Source organism: Pocillopora damicornis, chromosome 1 (assembly GCF_964200805.1).
Source record: "Pocillopora damicornis chromosome 1, jaPocDami1.2, whole genome shotgun sequence".
In the NCBI taxonomy this organism is placed as follows: domain Eukaryota; kingdom Metazoa; phylum Cnidaria; class Anthozoa; order Scleractinia; family Pocilloporidae; genus Pocillopora; species Pocillopora damicornis.
This window is the reverse complement of record NC_142670.1, coordinates 16,780,522-16,798,407: the sequence shown is the minus strand read 5'-3', so window position 1 is coordinate 16,798,407 and position 17,886 is coordinate 16,780,522. Positions and strand designations below refer to the sequence as shown.

Below are 17,886 nucleotides of genomic sequence, written 5' to 3'. Positions count from 1 at the left end.
TCACTTTTCTGCGTAGACTTTGTAGGCCTTTACTGGACATTTCTGGTTGTTCGGCACAGCAAACATTTTCGGTGCAATGTCTCTCACACTCCGTGGATCGTTTCCTGAACGAGTTTTGGTTTCTCTTTCATTGAATTCGAGGTACTCCTAACCTGTGGAAGATTTGACAAATTTTTACGTCTCCCCTTAAACACATATCTCTGTGCTCCTTGCAGCCTAGTAACCCAAAATGGATTGTGTTGTTGAACCATACCGTGTTTAAAAGCGCTTCTGCCGCGTAACTTCCTAATAGATCCTTTTCAAACATAACTTGAATTTCTTCCTCACTTAAAGCAGCAGAAGCATTAGGCTTGTTGCCCATGCCTTTCCGTTTTAGTTCCCTTTGCTTTGACTGAAGTGCTTTCCGAGTTTGCTCGAACTGGACGTCTTTCATAAGACAAAGTCCGTAGTTTATTTTTCTTCGAATGGCGCTTAAAGCTAGCGAAGAATGCCCTTAAGGAATTAAGCTCGTATTCCTAGTTGTCTTCTTTTTTGCGAACCGTTCTATGGAACTCGCTGAGAAACTTGTTCAGCACTTGAGGAGTCATTAGTTTATTTGCCTCGTCTCGCCTTTCAAAACAAGAAATTCATGGAACAGAGCAACATATTGTCTAGTCTTTTCCTTCGTGTTTTCATTTTCCTGTCCGTCTATGAACTCCTCTACTGATAAATCTAGCCTCTGAAAACGGTTAGTCTGATTTAAAGCCATCTTTCTTAAAAAATGCGTTGTTGTCAGTGTAATAGTGGCTTTATAAGGGTCGTAGTAATATATATCACATCCTACAAACTTTGTGGCCTCATGCAATGCACGTATGTAGCGATAAATGAAATTACGAATTACGGCGCCACCATCACTCCGCCGATGAATTGTTAATACGTTTCTGTTTTTGAGCGTAGCGCTGATGGGTATTATTGTACGTTATTGTTCATCTAGTTGTAAATTTATTCCGATTTCTTCGAGAAGTTGACATCCTCCAGGTGTAGCGTGAGGTTTTTAAGGTGAACGCAAGAGAAGATAACACTGAGCGCCGAAGGCCGTCCAAAGTAATGAATCTAGGAGCATGCTCTTACAGAAGATTTGAAAGTGCCATTTCCTGCATTTTTCATTTCAATACTGAGTGATGAAGAAAACAATAGGTCGCTTAGGACGAAGAGTCAACTTTCTGCGGATGGGATTGAGAATTTTCTCTTCTAAATGCTGTTTTATGGCATCAACAAGCATTGAGAAGTTTCAAAGCGCCGAACACAGGCGTCAACAATAAGTAAATTAGATATATAGTTAAGTCCGCTTTTTGTGCAGTGTTGTTTGTAATTTTCGAAAATGAGCCCGCTCTGCTAAAAAAATTAAACTGAAATCATAATATATTTTCGAATTTACATACCCCTCTCTCTTATTCTAGTTATTCTGAATAAAAATTTAATATTCAAACCAAAAAGGAAGAATTGTACACTTGTTTTATGATAGAAATAATAATGATAATAATAAAGAAGACACAAAAATGAGAAAGCAAAGGAAGCCCAGGCATTGAAAAGTTTCTCTTAACCAGCCTCGTTTCCATGTTCATGAGGGTCTCCAAATAGCTTTGAGCCGTAATTTTTTACAAAAATAGATTTCAATCCTAAAATATCTCTTTCATGATCAAAATCCCTAACCAAGTTTGCATGCAAAATTTGAGCCAAATCAGTGGGCCTGTCTGTTCGCAGCTTTTCGATCTGGCTTCTTTTTTATGGACTATCGCTTTTGGTAAGGCTGAACCAACACTTGAACAAGGAAATTTTATCAAATCGCTCGGTTCAGGAAAAATCGTTCGCTACATACATCACAGGGAACTTGTGATTGACATTTTCGAATTCAATCACAAAAAGGGCAAAATTACGAAAATTGTCTAAGCTATTTCAAATGCTCTTTGCATAAACTATTGTTTGTATTTTCCCCTCATTTTATAATGGTAAGGAAAAACCCATTTAAGAAACTCGAATATCATGTTGTTTCCCATGCCGACATTGAAATCTTTTCTGTGGAAAATAATAGATTGACGAATGTGTTACTTATGGATGGATGTCTTGGAAGACATTCGCGCCTGATAAGCGAAACTAAATAATGGAGTTGACAGATTTACCTGAAAATATAAATATGTTGCTGTACTACGAGCAACATGGGCTCTTACCAAAAACATTTCTTCTCACTTGAAGATATTGATGATAATCATAATACGTTTATATCAGTAATGCGCCTGAACACTAACTATCATCATTTGTTGACAGGTACTTGGATAACAACCAGTTGGAGAATTTGCCAAAAGACATATTTATGAACAATATCGAATTAAGAGAGCTGTAAGTCAAAAGTGAAGACTATTCTCTCTAATTTTAATCATGCGGGCAATGTACAGGAACGATGAACAGGGAAAACGAAAGACTTAGAAGGATAATTGTAACAGTTACAACAATGCAAGGATCAAACATATTCACCAAAGTCACAAAGTGTATTATTGTTTTAAAAAATTTCAATAGCTAAGGCTAGGCTTTTTAGTCATCAATCAGACAAAATTTACGATGTATCCACTCAGGCCATTAGTTCTAAAACTAATTAGCCTCCGAGCATTAGGGTGGAAGGAAGGGGCAGGGAGGAAGGTTAGGTAGTCACTGGAGGGTTACATCTTCCATGCCAGGAGAAGGGAGTTCGTCCACTCGCGCCTGATTCTAAATCTTGGATAAGTTCGTTACAGAAAATAAACAAGTAACATGAATAGGCAATAATTTTTTTGGATACTTTCTAAAGCTATGCAAACTCTTAATTGTGTCTAACGTTTGCATAACTTTCTTGAATTCTCTCAGCTTCCCTTCGTGTTTAGATGAAAATATATATAAACACAGGAAACGCTCTCTGCCGTTTAAATATAGAATTAACGGAATCCGCGAGATTTTTTTTTTGATACTTTCTAAAGCTATGCAAACCCTTAATTGTGTCTAACGTTTGCATACCTTTCTTGAATCCTCCCAGCTTTTCTTATTGTTTAGATGAGAATATATAAACACAGAAAAAGCTCTCTGCTGTTCAAATATAGAATTGACGGAATCTGTGAGATTTGGTCCGAACGTTGCTAGAACAATGAAGGAAAAAAACGATGTTGGCCTTTTTTTTTTATTTTTTGCCGCAAATATTCTATCGACAGCCTCGAAACGCAACTGGTTTGCAAATGTTTCGGTGCTTGAACTTGGCAGCTCAATTTAAAGAAAATTAAGAGCTAAATGTCAACGTGCATCAGACAAACAGCGGCAAGTCACCCAAAAGTTGATTTCACTCCTACTTTCATGTTTGGTAGCCCAATATGTCCTAATAGTTTTGGTGTAGGTTTTTTGTGGAAATATGTTTTATTTTTTCGAGAAATAATTTTTTTAGTTTGAATTTTTTAAAATATGCAAATAAAAATATTGCAAATATGCAAATTTACACCGTGAATATTACCCGAGTTGTGTGACCTCATGTAACGAATTTACTTGACCTCCGGTATTTCTGTCAACATAATCCTTTGTTTTATCATCTAAACTTAATCCCCTGTCATTACTGAAGCTGGCAAAGAAATATTTAGGTTTTGGTGACTACTTTTGTCCGACAAACTTTTCCCATGTCGAAAAGTAGCATCAAAACAAAGACAGTTTTAACAATGACCGATATGACAGAATCTACTGAGCTTCCAGATTTAAAAGACAAAAGCATGGTTATAAGGTTACTGTAAAAACAGAAAGAGTGAACAAAATTATTAAATATCTAATATACTTTTCAAGTTTTATTAACTGGCAGTCTGTTTGCCAAACTTTATTCCTTTGACTGTCGCCACCTAACCTGTCTGTAAATGCATTATTCTGGGCAGATGGATGATTTTCAAGTCTGCGTTTTATGCCTTCTTTAGGCTTCCCATAATTAATAAAGTTTATATGCTAAAATTAGCCAAATTTAAAATAACTTAGAAAGCAGTTTTTTTGAACAATGGCTAATTCTGTTCAATTCACCTACCCATAATTTTTTGTGGGAAATGATAGACTAATTGTGCCATCTTTGTGTTTTCAAAACAAACTAGTTTTCTTAAGTCTATGAATAAGAGTCCTCCTCTCTCCTCAACATTTCGTATTAATGCGAGCGGCTATCTGATTCCATTGTTCACTAAAAAATCGCGAGTCAAATTTCTTTGTAAAACGGACACAAGAAAGCCTAATTTTCCGCTGTCCAACCGGTGGAAACCTTAGTTCCTGACGTGTTGCACCTTGCCATCTCGTCGTCCGTAAAGAGAACATCAACAAAAGCAAGGGCGGTAGTAGACATCAGTTCCCTTCGCTACAATTGTAGTTACTTTGTTTTGCTGCGCATCCGTTGGACCGTGGCTGCGTGACACTAATGGGTGAAGCTCTAGTCAACAGGCTGCAGAGGTGATCTCGTTGGAACAATCTGGGCAGGAAACACGGGCGACAGGCTTTCTTAGCGGATTTGACGGAGTGTACGCAGGACGGAACGCTAAGACTCAGTGGGTTCTTTACTGGAAGTGGCCGTTTCTTGGTAAGTCTGGACAGTGGGGCTGCTATTAAAACTCACAAGAGATGCGACTGCTTCGGAATCCAAAGTTGGGAAGTCCGAATCATCATCAAGTAACGGCAAAGAAGCAGGCCCCGGTTCATGGTGATGGAGACACTTCAGTGCCGTCAACTGCTTAACTACTTCTGTCAGGTTCAATATCTGCTTTCGGAGCTCAGTAGTCACGTCGTACTGGTCGTTTTGTAATGATGCATTAGCCTTAGATTGTGGAGTAGTTATGTGGCACTGAACGCTCGCCTTGCTAGTCTCTACGCACCTTGGTAGCTTTCTCAAAGACGAGATCTTGTCATGGAGGTTGGCAGCAGTTTCATGTCAGTTCATTTGAAGCCAGGAACACTTCCTCAAATAAAAAAAAAATGGTCTTCGGCGAGGTTCATGAAGATCTTTACCACCCGTTGAATAGTTTCAGCGCTGAAAGCAGCGCTAGGTAGAAGTCAAGACTTGTTGCCGTGAGTACGAAGCGATAGTCGTTGTACGTAGTTTATAAATAATATTGGAATTGTAATATAGCATATTATTTAAACTTTATTTTAGCTTATTTTCTCGAAGATAATAGCTCTACAGCTACACTTTGAATTTCGAGCATACATTAAGTATATGTGCATATGTATAATCCCCTAATCCGATAATGTTTAGCGCGACTGTAGAATCCGGTCTTGTGGAGACGATGCATGAAAAGAAAAGTTTTCAGGCAGACTCGGTGGCTGTGAAAATGGATAGGCATCCTGGTTCGCTGCCTCATTGTCTCTGCTCCTCCTGAGTCGCTGACATGGTCATAGTTTATGGCACAGTGGATCATTGCCAAAATTACCAGATTGAGTTCAGTCGAGGAAAGTTCCGCAAGGTTGTTTCGGCAATCGAAGATGACTTCAATTTTGATAGCAGAGCTGCATGGATCTCCGTTATCTCCAAGTGCACATCCACATGTTTTGGCTGCAAATGCCTGCACTTTCTATCGCTAAGATGTATCACAATTTGAAAAGTCAAAGTGATCATCTGAGTCAATTTCCTGATTAGTTTCATTGCTGCTGTCAGAACCGTAGTCGTCCAGTTGATCATCTTCCTCTTCTACTGGTCTGGCGCCAAAAAATCTTCCGCCAGGGATTTTAAATCTTTTCTGCCGGTTAGAAAGTATGAGAACTTTAAAAATTTGTAAATGCATTTTGAAACTTGATAATGAACTACTACGAAGCGTTTGCTTCCTTTGCGCGTGTAAACCGTGTTGTAGTGTAAATGACATAACTATGGAAACCAAAAGCAAGTGAATACACGCACAGGGTCCAGGGGAGTTTGAAAATTTAAGTTCGCTGAGTTTGCGAGCTAAAAAATACTCGTTAGTACCCTCGACCATGTCAATTTTAAATATCCTCGCGTTAAATTTGCGTTGCGCAAGGTATACACCGCAGTGCTAAAGACGAAGAGCTCGTAAGATGCCAAGATCGGCGTACAAGTGTAGGTTGTTTCACGGTTGGTGAGCGCGTACGATTTTTATTCACAACGAGTGAATAAAATTCGTACAAGTGAACTAACCGTGAAATAACTTATTTACTATATACGTACCTGGATTCATAAGCGAGTAGAACTCAAAGATAAACATATCTTTATTTTCTTTCAAAGGAAAACAAAGTGCGGTCAAGTCGCCTCACAGTTCGAGAGTTGCACTGAAATGGCTTCCTTGTAAAATACTTTACATTTAAATTATCGACCAAAATTGTCGTTAAAAGGCAGAGCTAGTTAGAATAAAATAAAACATCCTGAAAACATGTCGAAAAACCCGAGGCTTCATTTTTGGTTGCTTATCAGAACCCGCATGCTTGAATTGACAAACAATAGTAAGATTCCGAATCAAGAGGTTTGATTCTTTTATAAGTTTTGCTAGGGTTTTCCTCTCACACTGAAAGTGTGGGCGATTGATTTATAGTGTTTATTGCCACACCTATATGTCCTCCGCTTATAACAGCACCCCAAAAAAGAGAAAGGGGCTGCTGTGCTGCTTGCTTGCTTTACTGAGAAAAGGTTGGACGAAATGTTGGATAAGTGAGTTCGTCAAACTCGTGCTTTCTTTTCTCCAGATAATTAAAAGCGCTTCTGCCGTCGAACTTCCCAAGAGATCCTTCTCAAAAAGAACTTGAATATCTTCCTCATTTAAAGCAGCAGAAGCATTAGGCTTGTTTCCTATGCCTTCCCGTTTTAGATCCCTTTGCTTTGATTGAAGCGCTTTCCGAGTTTGCTCGAACTGGACGTTTTTCATAAGGCAAAGTCCATAGTTTATTTTTTCTTCGAATGGCGCTGAAAACTGGCGAAGAAAGTCCTTAGGGAATTAGGCTTGTATTCCTCGTTGTGTTCTTTTTTGCGAACCGTTATAAGGAACTCGCTGAGGAACTTGTTCAGCGCTTGAGGGGTCATTTGTCCATTCGTCTCGTCTTGCCTTTCAAAACAAGAAATTCATGGAACCGAGCAACTTCGGGTTTTTTTGTTGTTGGTGTTTTTCGTCTTTCATAAGGCAAAGTGCGTAGTTTTTTTTTCTTTAAACGGCGCTAAAAACTAGCGAAGAATGCTCTTAAGGAACTAGGCTCGTATTCCTTGTTGTCTTCTTTTTTGCGAACCGTTAGAAGGAACTAAACTTGTTCAGCGCTTGAGGGGTCATTCGTTCATTTGCCTCATCTTGCCTTTCAGAACAAGAAATTTATGGGACAGAGCAACACATTGTTTAGTCTTTTTCTTAGTTTTTTCATTTTCTGTCCATCTATGAACTCTTCTTTGATAAATCTAGGCTCTGAAAACGGTTGGTCTGATCGAAGCCATCTTTCTTTAAAAAAAAATGCACCTAAGCTCTTAGAATGTGCAATTTTTCGGTCATCAAGAGGAGCGGCGAGCAATCGACACGGTTTTTTTCACTAGTGAAAATAATGATAATCGTATGACCAATCAGCTGGCGTCTCTAGCACGAAGAAACTATTTTTGTCTCGATGAATTTTGGCGCGTAAATCTCGGTATGTATATAATAATGAATAATACGCGGCTTCGCTCGGAAAGCCTCGTTTTGCGCCGGCTAACTAGTGGTTAATTACTTTAAAAATGCCGACTTGCATAGGGCTTATTAACTGCGTAAAGCGATAAGGGTTTATATTTTACGCGGTAAGGATTAACTTTTAAAACAGTAATTCATGTGTTCAAACTGAGCTCCTCTGGACCTTGTGAAACACGTCGTGCTCACTGAATTCCCCGTGAAAATCCTGAGGGAAAGTGATTTGTCGTGAGTGTTTCCTTTTTTATTACAACTTTCGAATAGGACAGGAGATCTTCATTTTCGCTTATATTCGGTCAGTAACATACTTGACAAACACAAGTGACAAATTGAGCTAGGTTATAAAAGAAAAGGTAGCGTGTTAAGGAAACAAAGGAACTTAGCGAGTTAAAAAAAAAGAAATATAGCGAGTTATAGATTCAAAGCTCTACTGCGCTGGCCAGATATGAAAAATGGCTACCAACACGCTTTCCAGAGTCAATTGTTTTTATGTGCACATCTGCACGGTAAGCGTGTTTTGCTATTGGCGCGGGAGCGTGTTATAACATGCCGTGTGCGAGCGTTCACCTTATTCCCTGAAATCGTAGAGGGTCACAAATAATAATTCCGATAATGCCTGTGATGGGAAACAAAACCAGGCAACGGGGAAATAGGTTTTCCTCCGGGCTGATATCCCTTATTTTCGAGCGCTTAAATTAGGTTTGTTTTCATTGTGTCCTTTTTCCAAGCCTCATGGGTGTAAAATATTTTTAAAGTTTCTGAGGGGTGGCTGGAATATTTAGGAAATGAGAAATGTGTACAACATTGAACCAGATAAATTGCTTTGTTTTTATAGAGAGGATTCTTTCGTTCATAAATGTAAAGAAAGTTTTATGAAGAAAAAAGTGTAAGATATGATGTAAAATGGAATATGAAAGTAGCCCCAAACAAAAATGTTGTAACAAAAACTTTCTCTGAATCTCGTTGTGAATGACTTTGCATCGGCGATTTTTTTTCAATAAATTAAAGTTTATTACCTGAACAAGCCATTTAAAACGGTGGCGACAAGTAGGCACACCATGTATATTTCATAGTCGCTGGCAAGTAAATTTTGCCGGACTTTGAGTTCGTCTCAAGATGGAACAACACAAATACACAATTAAATACTTACAGTGACTTTATAACCATCCTTTTGTCTTTTGAAAGCTAGAAGCTCAGTAGATTCTGTTATGCTACTTTTCGACATGGGAAAAGTATGTCGTACAAAAGTATTTACCAAAAAATAAATATTCCTTTGCCAGCTTCAGCAATGACATGGGATTAAGTTTAGATAAAAGAAAGGATTATTTTCACAGAAATACTGGAGGTCAAGTATATTCATGACACGAGGTCACACAACTCGGGTAATATTTGCAGTAAAAACTTACATATTTTAGCGATCGAACGAGAAAAGTCATTTCTAGAAAACTGAAATATATTTTTACAAAAAATGTTGCACCACAATTGTTAAGACATTTTGGGCTACAAAATATGAAAGTTGGGGTGAAAACGAATTTTGAGCTACTGACACCCTCTCTTAGTTGGATTGCGGGAAAAATACTGACACACTTCGGCGTTTGATTCTTTGTGATGACTTTTTGCAAATACGTTTTATCAGAGGCCATGTTTAGTACTCAATTAAATGACGCTCATGTTATTGTACTTGCCTCTTTTTAATCGATTTATTGTTCTACAGCGGGTGGTTGTTTTTTTTAAAAACGGCTTGCGCACGAATTTTTTTTTTCTTGGAGGCACCCACGAGTATATGTAAGAACAGTTTATTAGTTACAAGGTGTGCTCTTTTCTGGAAAACAATTACATTCAAACATCGGCGTAGAGCAATTGGATTTGGGGAAAATAAGTTTGATAATATCACAAGATACTACTTGGTTGTAAGGTCAGGTGACACGTTTAGACTATACCCGTAAAAAAATATTTATGGATTATGAAACGAGGCTTTGCTGCAAAGATGATTGTTGATGAACAACTGTCAGAAGCTGAAACGAACTCCTCTGCTTGCGGATGATATAAAGCCCGGTTACTGAGAATATACAAAAAGAATCAACAATCTTTTCTACCTTGCTGTGGATTCAAGGCATTTCGTTGGAGCATGGGCTAAAAGGAACGAGATAAATCAAGCAAATAAATAACGCTTAAATTATAAAGTGACAAATTATGAGCGTAAAAAATACTTGAGTCTTTCCTTTCCTACAAGAAAAAAGGTATCTTTGTTAAAAATAGAATACTTATAAATTAAATAAACTAATTGGACACTCTCATGAGTAGATAATAATTGGAAAGTGTTACGTGAACCGGAAACAAATCGGTACCCACACCTTTCCCTGTTCGTTTGTTTTTGTTTGCTTGTTTGCACAGAGGAAAGCCAAAGCTTTCACTTGCTTTGGTTTTTTGTTTTGTTTGTCTTTTGTTCTTTTGGCGAAGAGAGGTAACAACTCTTTTTCGAGCACTCTTATTCCTTGAACTTTGTTGTCGTATACCATGCAATTGAAAATACACTAACTTTAGCTTTGATAGGTTGTTGAACAACAATCAGCGGAGGAATTTACCATCAGTAGCAATACCCATCTGGAGTGGCCGCATGGCTGCAGCCGCATTAACACTTGGACTATGAAATGTCCTTTGAAACATGCATTAGTTCGGGAAAATTTGTTCGCGAAATAGATTATCAAAGAAACATTTGTAAGGAAATTTGTTAACGGAATTATTTTGAGGTAGAATTTCGCCCTTTGAAACCTTTCCCTCTTCCTTGAATAGCCTCATTAACAAGTCAAGAATATTCTATGTGGTTCAGTACTCAGGTCTATGTTTCAATTTTCCTCTAAATATTCTCTTTTGGACGAAGGGACAAAAAATTTAAAAAGAAAAAAAAGGAAAAATATGGTGAACCCATATAAAATTATTTTATAATAATTGTGGATTTGTTTTAGGCCTTTCTATCAGAGCATGAGAACAGAAGTAATAGCTTTTTTTAGGGCACTCTTATTCTCTGAACTTTGCTGTCGTATACCATGCAATTGAAAATACATTCATTAATTTTTGATAGGCAGTTGAACAACAACCAGTTGAAGAGTTTACCATCAAGCATTTTCAGTAAAAATACCTGGCTGGGGACGCTGTAAGTTTGGAGTCTTTTTTAATATTGGTGTAAGAGGAACGCATGGAATCCAACCTTCAAAGCAGACGTTTGAATGCATGGTTGATATCGCATATTTAGGTTATATCCTAATAAAGCTGCATTAGCACATTTTCATTTGAAACATGCATTGGTTTAGGAAAATTCGTTCGCTAAATGGACCGTTAAAGAATAATTTATACGAATAATGCATAATTATACGAATAATTAATAATATAATTATTATAATTATTATATTTTATTTAATATAATATTATTATTATAATTTATACGAATAATGCATTTATACGAATAATTTATTTTTGTTAAAGGAAACATTCGAAGAGGGGATTTCCCCCTTAGACCCTTCTCCTCTTCCCTAACTAGTCTAGTTATCAAATCAACAATATTCTTCTATGCGGTTCAGCGTCCATGTCTTTTTTTCAGTTTTCCTCGGATTATTCTTCTTTGCACGCAGAGATGACAAAAAAACAAAAAAAAAATATCAGCCCATTGACACCTGTAGCCTGGTCAAAAAGTGAGAGCCCAGTTTAAATGAGCCAGTCAAAACACTTGAAGTGTAACAACGAAGAAAGTGAATTTAAAAATGTGTCATGCACCCTTAATTTCTCTTCAAGCTTCTATGAAACAATATTACGTTATGCCATAAATTTACCTCAATATATCACGGTGATAAATGACTCACGAAGTCCTACGGATTTGTAAAGTTTTTCTAGAGATATCCGGGCCCCTGTAACCAAAATTGAATTTAATTACTGCCGGTTATATTTCTGATAAAGTGAATATGGGGATACGGGCAATATTAGATCCGGGAAAGAAACTCTATTTCTTGAAAATTGGTATTCCATAAGGGAATATATCTAAAATAGAACAAGAAACGTCCTAAATTACAGTCGCGCTCGATAAAGTGCATTTGAACTAATCCAACGGCACCAAGAAATTTGTTAGCGATCATTCCGTGTGGTGCAGTGGTAGCGCTTGCGCTCTCTAAATCGGCGGTGTGGGGCTCGATTCCCTCTCACCACGAGAACGCCATTCTTTTCTTTTTTTTCTCCGAAGGAGAGAACAAGATTAAACAAATAGATTCCAAGTTGCCGTGCGTCTGTTCAGTAATAGATCACAGATGACGTCAAAATGTGGTAAGAACAAAAAGTGGCACACAAGGCGCAGCCGAGTGTGTCACTGGTGTTCTTACCACATTTTGACGTCCTCTGTGATCTATTACTGAACAGACGCACGGCAACTTGGAATCTATTTGTTTTATATAAAAAAGAATTAAAATATACGGAAAAAAGTTTTAATGATGACGTCATCTATATGTCTGTCCTCCAATAGATCATAAGTGAGAACCAGTCGGAGTGCGTGCATAACTGAGCTTATTATATAAAAGTAAATATCTAATATACTTTTTTTTATTAACTGTCTGTCTATTTGCGAAACTTTATTCCTTTGACTGTTGTCACCTAACCTGTTTATAAATGCATTACTTTGGGCAGATAAATGATTTTCTAGTCTGCGTTTTATGCCTTCTTTAGGCTCTCCATAATTAGTAAAGTTTATATGCTAAGATTAGCCAAATTTAAAATAAATTAGAACGAAATTTTGTTGAAAATGGCTAACTCAATTAACCAACCCATCTGTTTTCGGAGCTCGTTAGTCACGTTGTAGTGGTCGTTTTGTACTGATACATCAGCCGTAGACGTTGGACTCGTACTAATGTGGCACTGAACGCTCGCCTTGCTAGTCTCTACGCACCTTTTCCAAAGACGAGATTTGTCATGGAGGTTGGCAGCAGTTTCTTGTCAGTTCTTTTGAGGCCAGGAACACGTCCTGGAAGTAAAAAAGCTTGGTCTTCGGCGACGTTCATGATGAACTTTACCACCCGTTTAATAGTTTTCAACCCTAACCCTAACCCTAAGCATGGTCACAGTTTATGGCCAAGTGGATCATTCCCAAAATTAAGTACCAGATCGAGTTCAGTCGAGGAAAGTTCCACAAGGTTGTTACGTCAATCGAAGATGATTTCAATTTTGTTAGTAGAGCTGCATGGATCTCCTTTATCTCCAAGTGCACATCCACATGTTTTGGCCGCAAATGCCTGCACTTTCTATCGCTCAGATGTATCACAATTTGAAAAGTCAAATTCATCATCGGAGTCAATTTCCTGATTAGTTTCATCGCTGCTGTCAGAACCGTAGTCGTCTAGTTGATCATCTTCCTCTTCTGGTCTGGCGCCAAAAATAATCTTCCGCCAGGGATTCTAAATTTTTTCCGCCAGTTATAAAGTATGAGAATTTATGACTCTGTGAATGCATTTTGAAACTTGATAATGAACGACTAAGAGACGTTTGCTTGTTCCTTTGCGCGTGTAAACGTGTTGTAGTGTAATGACCTAACTATGGAAACCAAAAGCAATTGAATACACGCACAGGGTCCAGAGGAGTTTGATTCTTTAAGTTTTCTCAGTTTGCGAACTAAAAGAGACGGCTCGTTAGTACCTTCGACCATGTTAAATTTAATTATCCTTGCGTTACAGTTGCGTTTCGCAAGGTATATACCGCAGTGCTAAAGACGAAGAGCTCGTAAAATGCCAAGATCGGCGTACAATTATAGGTTGTCTCACGGTTGGTGAGTGCGTAGGATTTTTATTCACAACGAGTGAATAAAAATCGTGCAAGTGAACTAACCATGAAATAACTAAATTAATATATGCGTACCGGGATTCATAAGCGAACAGAACTCAGAGATAAACATATCTTTATTTTCTTTCAAAGGAAAACAACTGCCTCACAGCTTGAGAGTTGCACTGAAATGGCTTCCTTGTAAAAACTTTAAATTTAAATTATCGAGCAAAAATACCGTTAAAAGGTAGAGCTAGTTAGAATAAAATATGACATCCTGAAAATATGTCGAAAGAGTTCTACGGAAGTTCAAAATTTGAAATACAGAAGTTAAAAACCCGAGAATTCATTTTTTGTTGCTTATCAGAACCCGCATGCTTGAGTTGACAAACGCTAGTCAGAATCCGAATTAAGAAGTTTAATTCTTTAATGACTTTTGCTCTCGTACTGAAAGTGTGGGCGATTGATTTAAAGTGTTTATTGCCACTCTAATATGTCCTCCGCTTATAACAGCACCCGAAAAAAGAGTAAGGGGCTGCTGTGCTGCTTGCTTGCTTGTTGGATAAGCGAGTTCGTCAAACTCGTGTGCTTTCTTTTCTCCGCAATAGAAGAGGGAGACTTGGGAGCTATTTCTCCCAAACTTAGTCCAGTGAGAGTGTGAGACATGTTCAACTGTTGTTTCTGTGAGACAGTAGAGTAGCTAGTGATACTTTGAACGTTTTTGTGTCCTGACAGTTGCATAATAGAGTGATTTAGGAAGAGGACAGGAACGTCATTTCAGAAAGGGAAAGCGGGCGGATAATCTGGACATGACTCTATTGCGACGTTCGGTGTTAGCATTGCCGTCCTCCCCATCAAGTTCGGGACGTCATCTCGCTGGTTTTCCTGTCGTGATCAAAACGCCTAGGATTTGCGTCAAGTTTGCACTTATAAGCGAGATAATGTTGTTTGGAATGATTTCAGAGCTCATTTCCAGGATAACCAGGTCCCTTTCTTTGTTTTATTCAGTGAAGTTGTGAAAATTTATCCTTACATTTATTCTGGATTTCTGAAGGGAAACAAGATCGTTAGTTAGCGATCGAAGATTTTAGGGCTCAGTTACCTTTTGTAATTTAGCGTGGTTTTAAACAACGTGAAGGCTTTTCTTTGATACATTTCTTAAACCATGCATGAAAACTCGAAGAATGGGTGCTCTTAATTTTATCTTGAATTAATTCATCAATAATTTAAACTTACTTCATGTTGAAGTTTATCAAAATGAAACAACACGAAGATTACCTGCTGTATTATTCAGTGTTATTTGTTTTCATTGTCGTTTTCACCGTGATTAAAAAGTTTTCTGCGAATCGAAGTCAGCGATAAAAAAATTTATGAATAGATCGGGTTTGCACTTTTTTATGTCTTTATGGCTTTCTAAATCTATTAATTTGATTCAGTGTTGAACGACTTTATTCGTTAAAAAAAAGAAATTAAGCAAAAGCAAAAGCAAAATAAAACAGTAACGAAGTCTTCCTCAGTCTAACCGTTTCGTTGGTGACTAGTTTGAGTGCATTTCATTCGTTCATGGTCAAACGGGAACTCATTGTAAACAACTCCATCGTTGGGTCGCTTGATCTCTACATGTTTTCGCCATAACTCCTGATAATCCCGTTCAAAATTCATTGCAACTATAAGAAGGTGGTGCTCAAAGAGATGTCCTGTCATGATTGAGAAGAATAATCAGTAAATAAGGGAAAAACGGCGATGATTTCAATTCCAAATTATACTTTACAAAATTGTGAAGGAAAACGAGTAATGTTGAAATCTAGAAGCACGAAACAAAATGACAGCGATAAAAATCATAGAAAAATATATTTAGTAGGCTTCAAAGTTTGATAGATGAATCTGCGGACTCGAGACTTAACTGGAATGAAATAGTTTCAAATTTAATCGCCCATGTGGATTCATGTTAACAACTCACTTGTAGTAAATTATGGTCTGTTTGTGCATGTTACACTCTCAAAGAGGATAACTTAGTTATCCTTCAAGTGGTCTATGAAACCGAAAATTCAAAGCCGATAGTGATCTTAAAGAGCTGAGCCGATTTTCAAGAACAAATATAACGTCGACGGTTCGTTACAACGACTGCTAATTCACTTTTCAACACAACGCGATGGTGTTGTAGACCTAATTTCTTATCGGTATTTCTGCTGCGCGCGCCGTTCTGAAATGACGTTTCCGTCCTCTTGCTAAACCACTCTAATATCAGTTGGCGGCACGTCGTTTTTCACTAAAGTTTGAATCATAGTATTTCTGCCGCTGAGGTTTTTTAAGTTTGGTCCGAGTCCGGCTTTCTGTGCTACTGTTTTCATTAAGGTATTAAGCTTATTTACACCGACTGGAGTTTTTTTGAGCCGAGGTTTACCGGAGCCAGATTTTACATTGCTTACAGCCAAATAAAACGGTGCATCGTCGGTTTTCATTTCCACGAGTCGCTTTTCTGCGTAGACTTTGAAGGCCTTTACTGGACATTTCTCGTTGTTCGGCACAGCAAACATTTTCATTGCAATGGCTCTTACTTTCCGTGGATCGTTTCTGGGACGAGTTTTGGTGTCTCTTTCATTGAATTCGAGGTACTCCTGCCCTGTAGAAGGGTTGACACGTCTCCCTAGCACATTTCTCTAGTCTCCTTGCAACCTCGTAACCCGAAATGGATCGTGTCGTTGAACCACACGATGAATTTTGGCGCGTAAATCTCAGTATGTATATAATAATGAATAGTACGCGGCTTCGCTCGGAAAGCTTCGTTTTGCGCCGGCTAAGTAGCGGTCATTCATTTAAAAAATGTCAACTTGCATAGAGTGACAAACAGCGACCGCGTCGTTAAGGAGACATGGAGCCGGTAATCTGTTGCTAAAGGATTCACAAATATTCAGTACAGGGCTAATTAACTGCGTGAAGCGAAAAAAAAATCTAGTGTGTTATAGGCTTTGTGTTGCAGAGTTAAATTTTAATTAGACGGGCGACCGACTATAGGTTTACCCTCGTGTTTCTCCACAGAGCTCAGTCACGTGCATTGGGGAATACCGCAGACACGTAATAGAGCTTCTTTCCACCATGTTGAACATGGCAGATTTGTTGAATATCTTAGCGAATGGTGTCATCTTTTCTACACTCAGGCATACAGACCCACCCTAAAAGATGGCTCGTGTAATGAGCGTATATTTCGAAACGGCTCGTTCCGCGAACTCAAAATAGCAAAATAATCAAATGATTTAGCGAAGGTCTCACTAGAATAAAACCAGAAATCAAATTAGTTATTGGTGAACAGAAAATGTGTACAGAGTGACCGAAAAACATTTGTTCAGGGTTCAAAATAACAGCCAGCTGCCGTTTTAAAAGCTTTCTGGAAACGTAAACAAGTAAAGAGTTTCGAAATTTGAAACCTGCTACAAGGAGTATTTTTGTTTACAGTATTCAGCTTTTACGTATTCGTTCAAGCATGAAACATGCAAGTTTGTGTCCATACCGTCAATTTATCGTGTTTATGTTTCTGCACGTACGTACTACTTTTAATCTAGATTTATTTTCCGCCAAATTCTGTTTAATGTCGTTTATTTAGCCCTCTCACGCGTTCAAATTAAAGTCGGTGCTTGAAAGTACGGATTTCCCATAATTGTAAATGATGAAGCGCGACAGTTTGTCTAGACAAAGTTGAATATTTAACGCTTGAACAAACCCCGAAAATTGACCCGTTCTGACTACGCTTTGTTAGAAAGGGACTGAGGTGCTCATCATAGCTTTTAGAGGTTAAAAAGAGCGGGTTTAGTACCTCTTAGGCTGTTTAGCCTCAAAAGGTCCACAGCAGCAGCCTTTGTGATAGCTGTCAAGGTATTGCACCAAAAATAAGTGACAGTGTGTTGTTGCAGAATTGGTGCCTCTCAGGGGTGGGAAAATTTTACTCCACGCCCACAGACCAGGACCATGGTACCTCTGTATTTCTTTTACAACCACTGCGCACCGTAAATGGTCAACACTTGTAACAGTGCGTCTACCTGTATGCCGACTTACGATATTAGATAGTCTTGTTTGGTGTTAATACCGTTGTATCACGCGGGATGTTTTTACGCACAGTACCCTTGGACCTACCTCTCTCCTTGTTTTGACCCCTCTTTCTGCCTTAGCAATAAGCCTTTTTAGCTGTGTGGTCACGTAGTTTGGAATGAGGAAACAAGGATTTGAAATGGCTGCTTAAGTATGTGTTGCAGACGACATTTTATGGACGAAATTACCTCTTTTCTTGCCGAAATGTCCATATTTTTAAAGTCTTTGAGGGGTGGCTGGAATATTTAGGGGATAAGAACTGTGTACAACATTGAACCAGATGAATTGCCTTGTTCTTAGAAAGAGAATTCTTGCGGTCATAAATGTAAATAAAGTTCTTTTATGTTTTCCG

At 38.2% G+C, this 17,886-nt stretch overlaps 2 pseudogenes; both read right to left on the bottom strand.

Annotated features, from left to right (window-relative positions):
- On the bottom strand, positions 1–748 carry LOC149052369 (uncharacterized; annotated as a pseudogene).
- Positions 749–13,844: 13,096 nt separating this feature from the next.
- LOC149052354 (uncharacterized) overlaps positions 13,845–17,886 on the bottom strand; it is a 219,968-nt pseudogene continuing 215,926 nt past the window's right edge.